The sequence below is a fragment of the Beta vulgaris genome, chromosome 2, assembly GCF_026745355.1.
Source record: "Beta vulgaris subsp. vulgaris cultivar EL10 chromosome 2, EL10.2, whole genome shotgun sequence".
Classification (NCBI taxonomy): domain Eukaryota; kingdom Viridiplantae; phylum Streptophyta; class Magnoliopsida; order Caryophyllales; family Amaranthaceae; genus Beta; species Beta vulgaris.
In genome coordinates this window covers 8803631-8814352 of record NC_079203.1, presented here as the reverse complement: position 1 = coordinate 8814352, position 10722 = coordinate 8803631, and positions in this window count along the sequence as shown.

Here is a 10722-nt window from a genome sequence, read left to right as displayed (position 1 = left end):
TGCTCAATGTTGAAAGAGCTGGGTAAAACAAGCCCTGTGAGATGCTACCTTTTAAATATCTAACAACATGCATAACAGCATCCCAATGTGGTTGTCTAGGACAACTCATAAATTGACTTAGTTGCTGCACTGAATAAGAGAGATCAGGTCTACTAAGATTGAGATATAGAAGCCTGCCAATAAGCCTTCTGAACCTTTCAGGATCTTCCAAAATTTCTCCTTAATCTGTAGATAGTTTGATTCCCTTTGGAAAAGGAAATTTTGCAGCCTTGCATTCAATCAAACCACAATCATCCACAATATCAAGTGCATATTTCCTTTGATTGAGCATTATGCCTTGATCATTTCTAGCCACTTCAAGCCCAAGAAAATGTCTCATTTCCTCTAAGTCTTTCACAGTGAAAGCTTCATTCAATTATGTCTTCATTTGCTCAATAAAATCCACATCATCACCACTAAGCAAGAGATCATCTATATACACCAAAATAATGCATATTTTTCCTTTGTGTTGTCTGCAGAAGAGTGAATAATCCCTTTTTGATTGTGTGAACTCTCTATGAAGTAGAAAATCTCTCAAATGGATGTTCCATTGTCTGGAGGCCTGTTTTAATCATTTCTCTGCAGTTTGCACACCCTGCCATCATTTCTAGCTTGAGAACCTGGTGGAGGTCTCATATAAATTTCCTCTTCTATGTACCCATGCAAGAATGCATTATTGATGTCAAGTTTATATAGTTTCCAATTCTTCATTCCACTGAGAGCAATAAGAATCCTTACACTTGTAAATTTAGCAACTGGTGAAAAAGTATGTTTGTATTCTTTTCCTTTAAGTTACTTGTCTCCTCTGGCTACTAGCCTAGCCTTTAACCTCGCAATACTTCCATCTGGCCTCATTTTTGTTTTGTATACCCATTTGCTATTAATAGCATGCTTCACATGAGGCAGGTTTGTCACCTTCCAAGTGTTGTTGCTTTCGAGGGCTTCTATTTCTTTCTTCATAGCTTCAATCCACCCTAGGTGCTTGGCAGCTTCGTTATAAGTAGTGCGTTCTTGAATTTGTAAAACTGCATTCAAGGAACATAAGTACTCTGGAGGATACTCAAATTCATTACTCATTACTTGCACATTGAAGCTTGGACTCAACTTCCTAGCTGTTGCTAGGTTGCTTGGAGGCAAGGTATACTCATAATCAATGAGTTTTTTAGGAGCATTTCTTGTTCTAGTTGGCCTTTGTATCTCTTCATTGACTCCGGGTATTGTTTCTTCCACTTGCTCTTCCTCAGGTTATCTATGATGTTGCTCAGGCACTATTTCTACAGTATCATTCTGGTGCTCTGCTTCCCTTCTAATCAGATCAACTTCTTCTTCTGCACTCAAATCTTCTATATGAATAGTTTGTTCTTCATTCCCATCTTCTTGTGTATTCTGCTGCATTGAATCCTGCAAAATATCACATTTGTACCCTGGGAGCTGATTAAGTTGCAGCTTCAAGGCATCTTGTTCAAGAGAAGTGTTTAGAAAAGGAAACACATCTTCCTTAAACACCACATCTCTACTTAGAAAGAGTTGTTTTTCCTTTAAATCATACAGTTTATATCCTTTACGAGCGTAGGGATATCCTACCAACACACTTCTCGCACCCTTTTCTTCAAACTTATCTCCCTTCTTGTTGTTCTTTGTACCATAACATAAACACCCTATGACTTTTAGATAGATGTTCATAGTTAGGTTTTCTTTCAGATAAATTTTCATATGGGGTTAGCCAAACTAGAACAGAACTAGGTAATAAATTGATTAAATGAGTGGCTGAGAGTATACGCTCTCCCCATAGATACTTAGGAAGACCTGCATGTAGTCTAAGAGACCTTGCAGTCTCAAGAAGATATATGTGCTTCCTTTCCACCCTCCCATTCTGCTGAGGGTTCCCTGGAATGCTTCTTTGCTGCACAATACCCCTTCCTCTCAACATCTCCCCACACTCCTCCTGCACCACTTCTGTCCCATTATCACTTCTCATTTCCTTTACCTTGTTGAACTGAGTCTCCACATGAGCAAGGAAATCTGAAAGTATGTCTCTTACCTTCTCTTTACTTTTCAAAAGATGAGTCCAGGTTACCCTACTATAGTCATCAACTATAGTCAGGAAGTACCTAGCTCCAGTTATATTTTTGATCCTATATGGACCCCACAAGTCTACATGAATAAGATAAAAAGCATGAGTAGCATTGGTTTTGCTAAGATGAAATGGCAGTTTATGATGTTTAGCAATATGGCAAGTATCACAAAAAAATTCTTTAATTCCCTTGCAATAACAAAACTCTAGGTGTTCCATTTTAGACAATGAACTGTGTCCAAGCCTAGCATGCATTACATTCAGTTTAATTTTCTCTAAACTACTCTTAGCACTTCCTACAAATAGCTTATTTTCTTCTTTCTTCTCCTTCTGAAACTTGTAAAGCCCATACCCTTCTTCTCCACACCCTATCTCTTCATCAATCATCACTGTAAAGGTCCTGAAAAACACATCCATTTTTATCAAATATCACTCTAGCATTACTCCCTTCAGCCACCTTGCTAACAGAGAGAAGATTGGTTTTGAAATCAGGGATATGAAGAACATTCCTAAGTGTAATCTTAGGAGTTAGTTTGACAGTACCAATTTGATTCACTCTCTTAGTATTTCCATCAGGCAATCCAACATTAATTCCCTTTTCAAGTTTTCTCAAGCCTGAAACATTTTAATATTCCCAGCCATATGAGCAGATGCTCCTGTATCTACTATCCATGTATCATAATTATAGCATTCATTATAATTGCCTGCATTAGAGGCATATAGCTTACCTGCAAAATTACTCATCCTTGTTGTGTCCCTGTTGATGTTACTTGCTCCATGATTGCTTGAAAGTGCTTTCACGACTTCTTTCACAACAGCTGAAATCATTCCTGAATCTGGTTTCCTAGTGTTGTTGCTTCCACTCTCAAATTCATATATATCATCATCCAAAGGTGTGTCTCCACCCATTTCATCACTTTGCTTCTCAACGTTTCCAACAAACTTCTTTCCATCTTTACTTTTATGAAGCTCCTTGAACCATTGTGGTTCCCCATTCAGCTTTAATGTGGCCTTTGAATCCGCAATGATCGCATTTCTTGTTCATCTTGTCTTTCTTGTAGTCTTTTCTTCCGAATTCTCTCTGATCAAACTTCCTAGCCTGGAATGCACATATGTCTGTGCTCTCTCCATTATCTTTTCCACCACATGTTACTTCCTTCTGTTTCTCCACCTGATGTACAAGATGGAAGGCTTTGTTGACAGTAGGAAGAGGGTCCATTCCCATAATGTTACCTCTCACATTCTCATACTTCTCATTTAATCCCATGAGAAAATCTATCAATCTGTTTCTTTCAATCATCTCCAGTAGCTTCTTCTGCAAATTACATGTGCACTTACTCATATCACCACAGTCACATGAAGGTAAAGCTTCAAGTGCCTGTATTTCATCCCAGCATCTCCTCAACTGACAGTAATATTCAGATACACTTAGCTCGTTTTGTTCAAGCTTAGACACCTCTCTCTTCAATAGATATAGTTGAGGAGCATTACTCTCACCATATCTCTCCACAATCTCATCCCAAAGCTGCTTTGAGGATTCCATAAGCATTAAACTTTGAGCCATCCCAACAGTCATGGATTTGAACAGCCAACATCTAATCATCTAATCATTCCTAATCCATTTATTAAAATCCTTAGAAGTATTTTCAGGTTTAGCACAACTTCCATCTATAAAACCCAGTTTGTTCTTTGACCCTAATGCCATCTTAATATTTCTACTCCAATTCAGAAAATTACCTTCGTCAAACAGCATGGTACTCAGTTGCATTTGAGGCCCATCTGCACTTGAGAGATACAATGGATCAATGTATCCTCCTGCTCCTATTTCTTCTTCTTTCCCAGCCATTTCAGATTGCTTGATGATCTTCACTTTGAACTAAGTTTTTTTTACACTCAAACTTTAAGAACCTTAAAGCTTTGATACCATGAAGAAAGTTAACAACTTTCTAACAAAATCAAATAACAAAGTTCAAATCTTTTTACAGAAAAAGTTCTATAAACTTGAGCAAAAGTTTGCTTTTATATTTCTCTTGCACCTAGAATACGACGCCTCTCCATCGTCCTTTTAGGGTATCTTTACATCAGTATATATAGAAAAAACCTTAACCAATCAAGGCCAAGGATAAAAGACAGCTATACGGAAGCTACAAGACAAAAGCTATAAAAGCTAAAAGACAAAAAGAAATTATATACTATGAGGTGATACATTGTATGATACTATGTGTAAGTGGTATCATCAAATGATAATTTCTTCAATTACGGAATCGTTACTCTTTTTTTTTTTACAGTAACATTAATTACTTTATTTTGATCTTGGTTTGATTAGGTTTTGCATTTATTGTGTTTGTTGATTTTTTGAGTTGCATTGAGGTTATGACAATGGATTTATTTGTAATAATTCACTTTTTTTGAGGTTACTGATTTATATAATTAGATGTTACTAATCAATACATGTAGCTGTAAGGTAACATACTTATAAGTTACTAATCTAGTTAGCAAAGGGTTACTCATTAACATGTTTAGAGGTTACTAATTTACTTAGTTCTAGGTTACTATTGGTTTCAATTTGTTTTTCAGGTTATTGATAGACATAGATAAGTGTTACTGGTCCTATTATTTAAAGGTTATTAACCATAATATTTAGAGGTTACTAATTTATTGCTGGATGCAGTTAGACAAGCAAGGGTTACTCATTAACATATTTGGAGCTCGCTTATTGAGGTAGTTAATATTTGTTTTTTTTTTGGATTTCAGATTTTGATGTTGCTCCTCCTCAACCTTCTAATGAGGTTCCTGAGGCTTCAGTTAGTGTTGAAGCTATTGCATCGGGTTTTTATATTAGGAGATTCTGTGAAATCCAGTGTTGCTATAGAGACTTATGTTGGTGTTGAAGTTCCTACATAAATATGTGTTGAAGTGCCAGAGTCCTCATTTGCTAAATCTGTTCCACCTTCGGTTGTTGATGAATTTATTGTTGAAACAGATGTGGAAACAAAGTTCAATAATGTTGCACAGAAGGGAGCGAGGCGAAGGGGAAGATGAGGAGGAGGAAGCTGAAGGTGAAGGCGAGGAGGAGAAAAGTGAAGGTGATGAGGAATTAAGAAGGTGATGAAGAGGAAGGTGATGGGCAGGAAAATGATAGGGAGGAAGGTGATGATTATGAGAAGATGATGAATATGAAGATTGTTGGGTATATGGTTCATACTTCATATGAAGCTCATGGAGGTGTATGAGGTGTGGAGAAAGGTTGCGTCGAAGAAATACGTCAAAACGGGAGATTGAAGTTTCGCCCGATTGGGTCGGGCAAGGGCGCCCCATCGGGCCCGCAACGAAACATGGAGCTGGGCAGTTTGTGGCTCGCACGACGGCTTCGGGCCATCTCACCCGATCGGGCAAAACACCGAACTACGACTCGGGCGTTCCTCACCCGATCGGGCCCGTATACACATTTGAGGTTGGAGTTAAGCTCCCGATCGGGCGGGGCTGTTTTTACGCGGGTTTAGTTCCGAAAACGCGTTTTTCCAAGGAGGGGTATAAATAGGTCCCCTAATACGCCATAAATTGGATTATTCATCACTATTCACATACTAGAGAGAGAAAAAGTTATAGAGAGAGTTATTGAGCGCTTTTGTAATCTTTCTTGAATATTCATCGATTCCTAGTGCATATTCGTGGTTTTTCTCCTAGTTCTTGGGTTTCCACGTAAAAGTTCTTGTGTGTTCTTTCATGCTTTGTTATTTAGTATTCTATTATTGTTTGCTATTATCCCTAGATTGATAGTCAATAGAACTTACAAGTGGTATCAAGAGTTAGGTTGATTTATTGTCTAGATCTATAATAATTAACAATGGAGGATTCAAAGATTAGAATTGAGAAGTTTGATGGAACAGATTTTGGATATTGGAAGATGCAAATAGAAGGCATCTTATATCAAAAGAATCTGTATCAACCTTTGTCTGAAAAGCCGGCTGACATTGAAGAGGCTAAGTGGAAGGTACTCGATAGGCAGGCACTAGCAGTGGTGCGGTTGACATTGGCTCGGACTGTGGTGTTCAATGTCAAGGATATCAAAACAACGGCGGAATTAATCAAAGCCCTATCAGATATGTATGAGAAACCCTCGACAATGAATAAGGTAAATCTAATGCGCCGTTTATTTGATTTAGAGATGAATAATGGTAGTTCTGCTGTTGAACATATTAATGAATTTAATTCAATAATAAGTTAGTTAACTTCAGTAAATATTATCTTTGTAGATGAAGTGAAAGCCCTAATTTTATTGTCCTCTTTACCTACGGCTTAGGAAACTGTTGTAACTGCTGTTAGTACTTCCTCAGGTAAAGAGAAATTTGTTTATGATGTTGTCCGTGATCTGATTTTGAGTGAGAGCATTCAAAGGAAGGAGAGTGGAGAATCATCTGGAGTATACAGTGCAGAGGGTAGAGGGAGGGGAAAACAAAAGGGAAAAGGGAAGAGTTCTCAGGGGAGATCAAAGTCAAGGGGACGAAGTAAGTCAAAGGGTAGGACTAATTTTACCTGTTGGAATTGTGGTGAGAAGGGTCATCCAAAGAGGGATTGTCCACATCCCAAGAAAAAGGGTGGAAAATCTGACCATAGTGAGAAACAGGAGGATAGTGACAACTCATCGATATTTTCTACATCGAATGACGTTGAGGATGCTCTGATTTTGAGTGTTGATAGTTTTATAGAATCGTGGATCCTAGATTCGGGGGCATCATTCCACTCTTCACCCATGACAGAGCTATTTCATGACTTTAAGGCAAAGAAGTTAGGAAAGGTCCATCTTGTTGCTGATAAGACCTTGGATATTATGGGGAAGGGAGATGTGGTTGTCAGGACTATGAACGGAGGAACTTTAAAACTGCATGATGTTAGGTACATTCCAGGCCTAGCAAAGATTCTGATTTCTATGAGTCAATTGGACTCATGTGGCTACAAAACCGTGTTCTGTGAGGGAAAATGAAAGACTTCCAAAGGTTCCATGATTTTGGCTAGAGTACTAAGATGAGAACTTTATACACTATTGCAAGGTGTACAGACATGATTGTTGCAGTTACGGTAGATGAGACCACGTTATGGCATACTAGACTTGGTCACATGAGTGAGAAGAGGATGAATATTTTAGTTTCGAGTGGTAAATTGTCAGGGTTGAAATCAGTTGACATGGAATTTTGTGAAAGCTGTGTTTATGGCAAGCAGAAAAAGGTGACTTTCACAAAAGCCAAGAAAGAGTTAAAAACTGAGAAGCTAGAATTGGTGCACATTGACTTGTGGGGTCCTTCACCAGTCAGATCCCTTAGAGGCTCACAGTATTTTGTTACTTTCATTGATGACTACAACAGATTGGTGTGGGTCTACTTCATGAAGAAGAAATCTGAACTTTATGAAACCTTCAAGAAGTGGAAAGCTGAGGTCGAGAATCAGACTGGAAAGAAGATTAAGTGCATTAAGTCTGCTAGTGGAGGTGAGTATGAGTTGGCAGAGTATACAAAAATTTGTGAGGAAAACGACATTATTCTGAAGAGGATAGTTCCAGGGAAACCTTGACAGAATGGAGTTGCAGAGAGAATGAACATGACACTGACTAAGAGGGCTAGATGTATGAGGTTGCATGCAGGGCTACCTAAGACTTTCTGGGCAGATTCAGTTAGTACAAGAGCTTATTTGATCAACAGAGGACCATCAGTTCCATTGGAGTTCAGGTTGCCAAAGGAGGTTTGGAGTGGAAAGGAGGTAAATCTTTCTTTTCTAAAACTATTTGGTTGTGTTGCATATGTTTAGTCTGAGAAACGTGACAAGTTAGACCCAAAGGCCGTTAAATGTTATTTTATTGGGTATGGTTCTGAGAAGTATGGATATCGATGTTGGGAACCAAAAGGCAGAAAGATTTTGAGACACTGTGATGTCACATTTGATGAGACTAAGCTGTATAAGGATGTATTTGGTGATAAATCTGAGATTACTGAGATAGTGGGAGTTCAAGAGAAGGAGAATGTGGAGATAGGTGGCATTGATGGAAGGGATGTCATTATTCCAGAACGGGTTGAGCAACATAGAGATGAAGTTCATACTCCTGCAGGGTCTGATTCTGATGAGTCAGATATCTCACAGCCTGGTAATTCAGAGGGTACTATTGTCATACAACCAAGAGGCTCCCGTTCTAGTACAAGGAGAATTGTCTCTCAAGAAAATCCGCAAGGATGTCCAAAACACTTGTTCGATATTCACCTTCTATGTATTATTTGTTACAAACTGATGCAGGTGAACCAGAATCATACAGGGAAGCAATAAATTCGACTGATTCATCTAAGTGGGAGCTAGCCATGAAAGATGAGATGCAGTCCCTGGAAAAGAATCAGACACAAGAGTTGTCTGCATTGCCTGCAGGTAGACCTGTTCAACGGGCGGGTTTGGGTCGGGTTGGGTCATGTTGTATGTGGGTCGGATCAGGTAGGGTTTGAAGTCATTACTGACGGGTCGGATCGGGTCAGGGGCTAGACTGACCCGACCCAGACCCTATTTTGAAAACAAAAATTTAATGAGCAGAGTTAGAAAAAACAGCTAGCTTTGATTTCTCTTGTCCTTGGGAAATATGGCATATGAAAGAGCTTATCAACTAGCTTAAGAAAGTCGAACTTATCAAATATCAATCCAACTGAAATTTCTCTTCAAATGCTTACTTATTTACATCAAACTTTTCTTTTTATTTGACGAGAACACATCAAACATTATATGCTTAAATAACTTACCTTCCTACAATCATACTATACCTTCTCTCTCCTCTCCAACTTCATTCTTTTATCCTTAACGAACCTTCAATATTTCCATCAATAGCGGCAGATTGGTCTGAACTTCCTTCAGAACTCGTAGAACTCATCTTCAACCTCACTAATACTTCTTTAGAAACCTGCCATTTACGCTCTGTTTGTTCTTCTTGGTGTTCCTCTGTTCCTCCTAAACAACCTACTACTCATTTTCTCTCTCCTCCAATCAAACTCTTCAACTCTGAAGAAACCCATAATCTAGTTTCTCGCTCCTCTGACCCTGATTCTTGTTGGGTCATCAAAACTGAGGAGAACAAAACAGGGGTGTTGCGCCTTTTGAGCCCTTTATCTAATAGAGGAGAGAGAAGATAGTAGAGATAAGATAGCAGAAAATTAGTGTTTTTTAGACGAAATGAGTATGGCTAGGTTAGACCCTGACTAAACTTCAAGTGACCCTTTTATGACCCGACCCGACCTGCTGATATCTTATTAGGGTCAAACCCTATACGACCCAACCCTATTTTAATTGGGTCGGGTCATGACCCTGTAATAAAGGGTCGGGTCAAGGGTCTTTTTTAGGGGACCCGACCCATTGAACAGGTCTACCTGCAGGTATGAGAGCACTTAGCAACAAGTGGATCTTCAGACTGAAGAAAGAGCCTGATGAAAGTGTCAGGTATAAGGCGAGATTAGTAGTAAAGGGGTTCCTACAAAAGGAGGGTATAGATTATAATGAAATATTTGCTCCTGTTGTGAAGTTGACTACTATTCGTATCTTGTAGGCTATTGTTGCTGCTGAAAATTTGTTTTTAGAACAAATAGATGTTAAGACTGCGTTTCTACATGGTGATCTAGAGGAGGAGATTTACATGAAGCAACCAGATGGTTTTAAAGTTCAGGGAAAGGAGAACTTGGTGTACTAGCTCAAGAGGAGCTTATATGGATTGAAGCAGGCTCCTAGATAGTGGTACATAAAGTTTAACACATTCATGTGTAGCAGTGGGTTCAAGAGAGCTGATAGTGATCATTGTTGCTATTTTCAGAGGTATGTAAATGACTATGTTTACTTACTCCTGTATATGGATGATATGCTGATTGTTGGTACAAGTATGGATGTGATAAATGGTGTGAAGGAAAAGCTGTCACAAGTATTTGAGATGAAGGATTTGGGTGAATCTACACAAATCTTGGGCATGAAGATTTTCAGGGACAAGTCTACTGGTATGTTGAAGTTGTCTCAGGAGGATTATATTCATAAGGTGCTGAAGAGGTTAATGTAAGAGATGCTAAACCCAGAAATTCACCGCTTCCTAGTGATCTCAAATTAACAAGGGAGCATTCACTAACTACAAAAGCAGAAAAGGAGCAGATGGCCACTGTTCCCTATGCTTCAGCTGTTGGTAGCTTGATGTATGCCATGGTGTGCACACGGTCAGACATTGCTTTTGTAGTGGGAGTTGTTAGCAGGTTTGTTTCTAATCCAGGTGAGAAACATTGGGATGCTGTAAATTGGTTACTAAGGTATTTGAAGGGTACTTCAAGTATGGGGCTTTGTTTCTGGTAGAAGGGAGTAAAGCTAGAGGGTTATGTTGATGTTGATCTCAGTGGAGATATCGATACAAGCAAAAGCACGTCAGGATATGTCTCTATTGTGGGGGGTACTGCAGTGAGTTGGATGTCCAAGTTACAAAAGTGTATCTCTTTCTCTACTACAGAGTTTGAGTATGTGGCTATGTCGGAGGCAGGTAAGCAGATGGTATGGTTGATCGGTTTTCTTGAGGAGATGGGTATTAAACAGGAGAAGGTGATACTTTATAGTGGTAG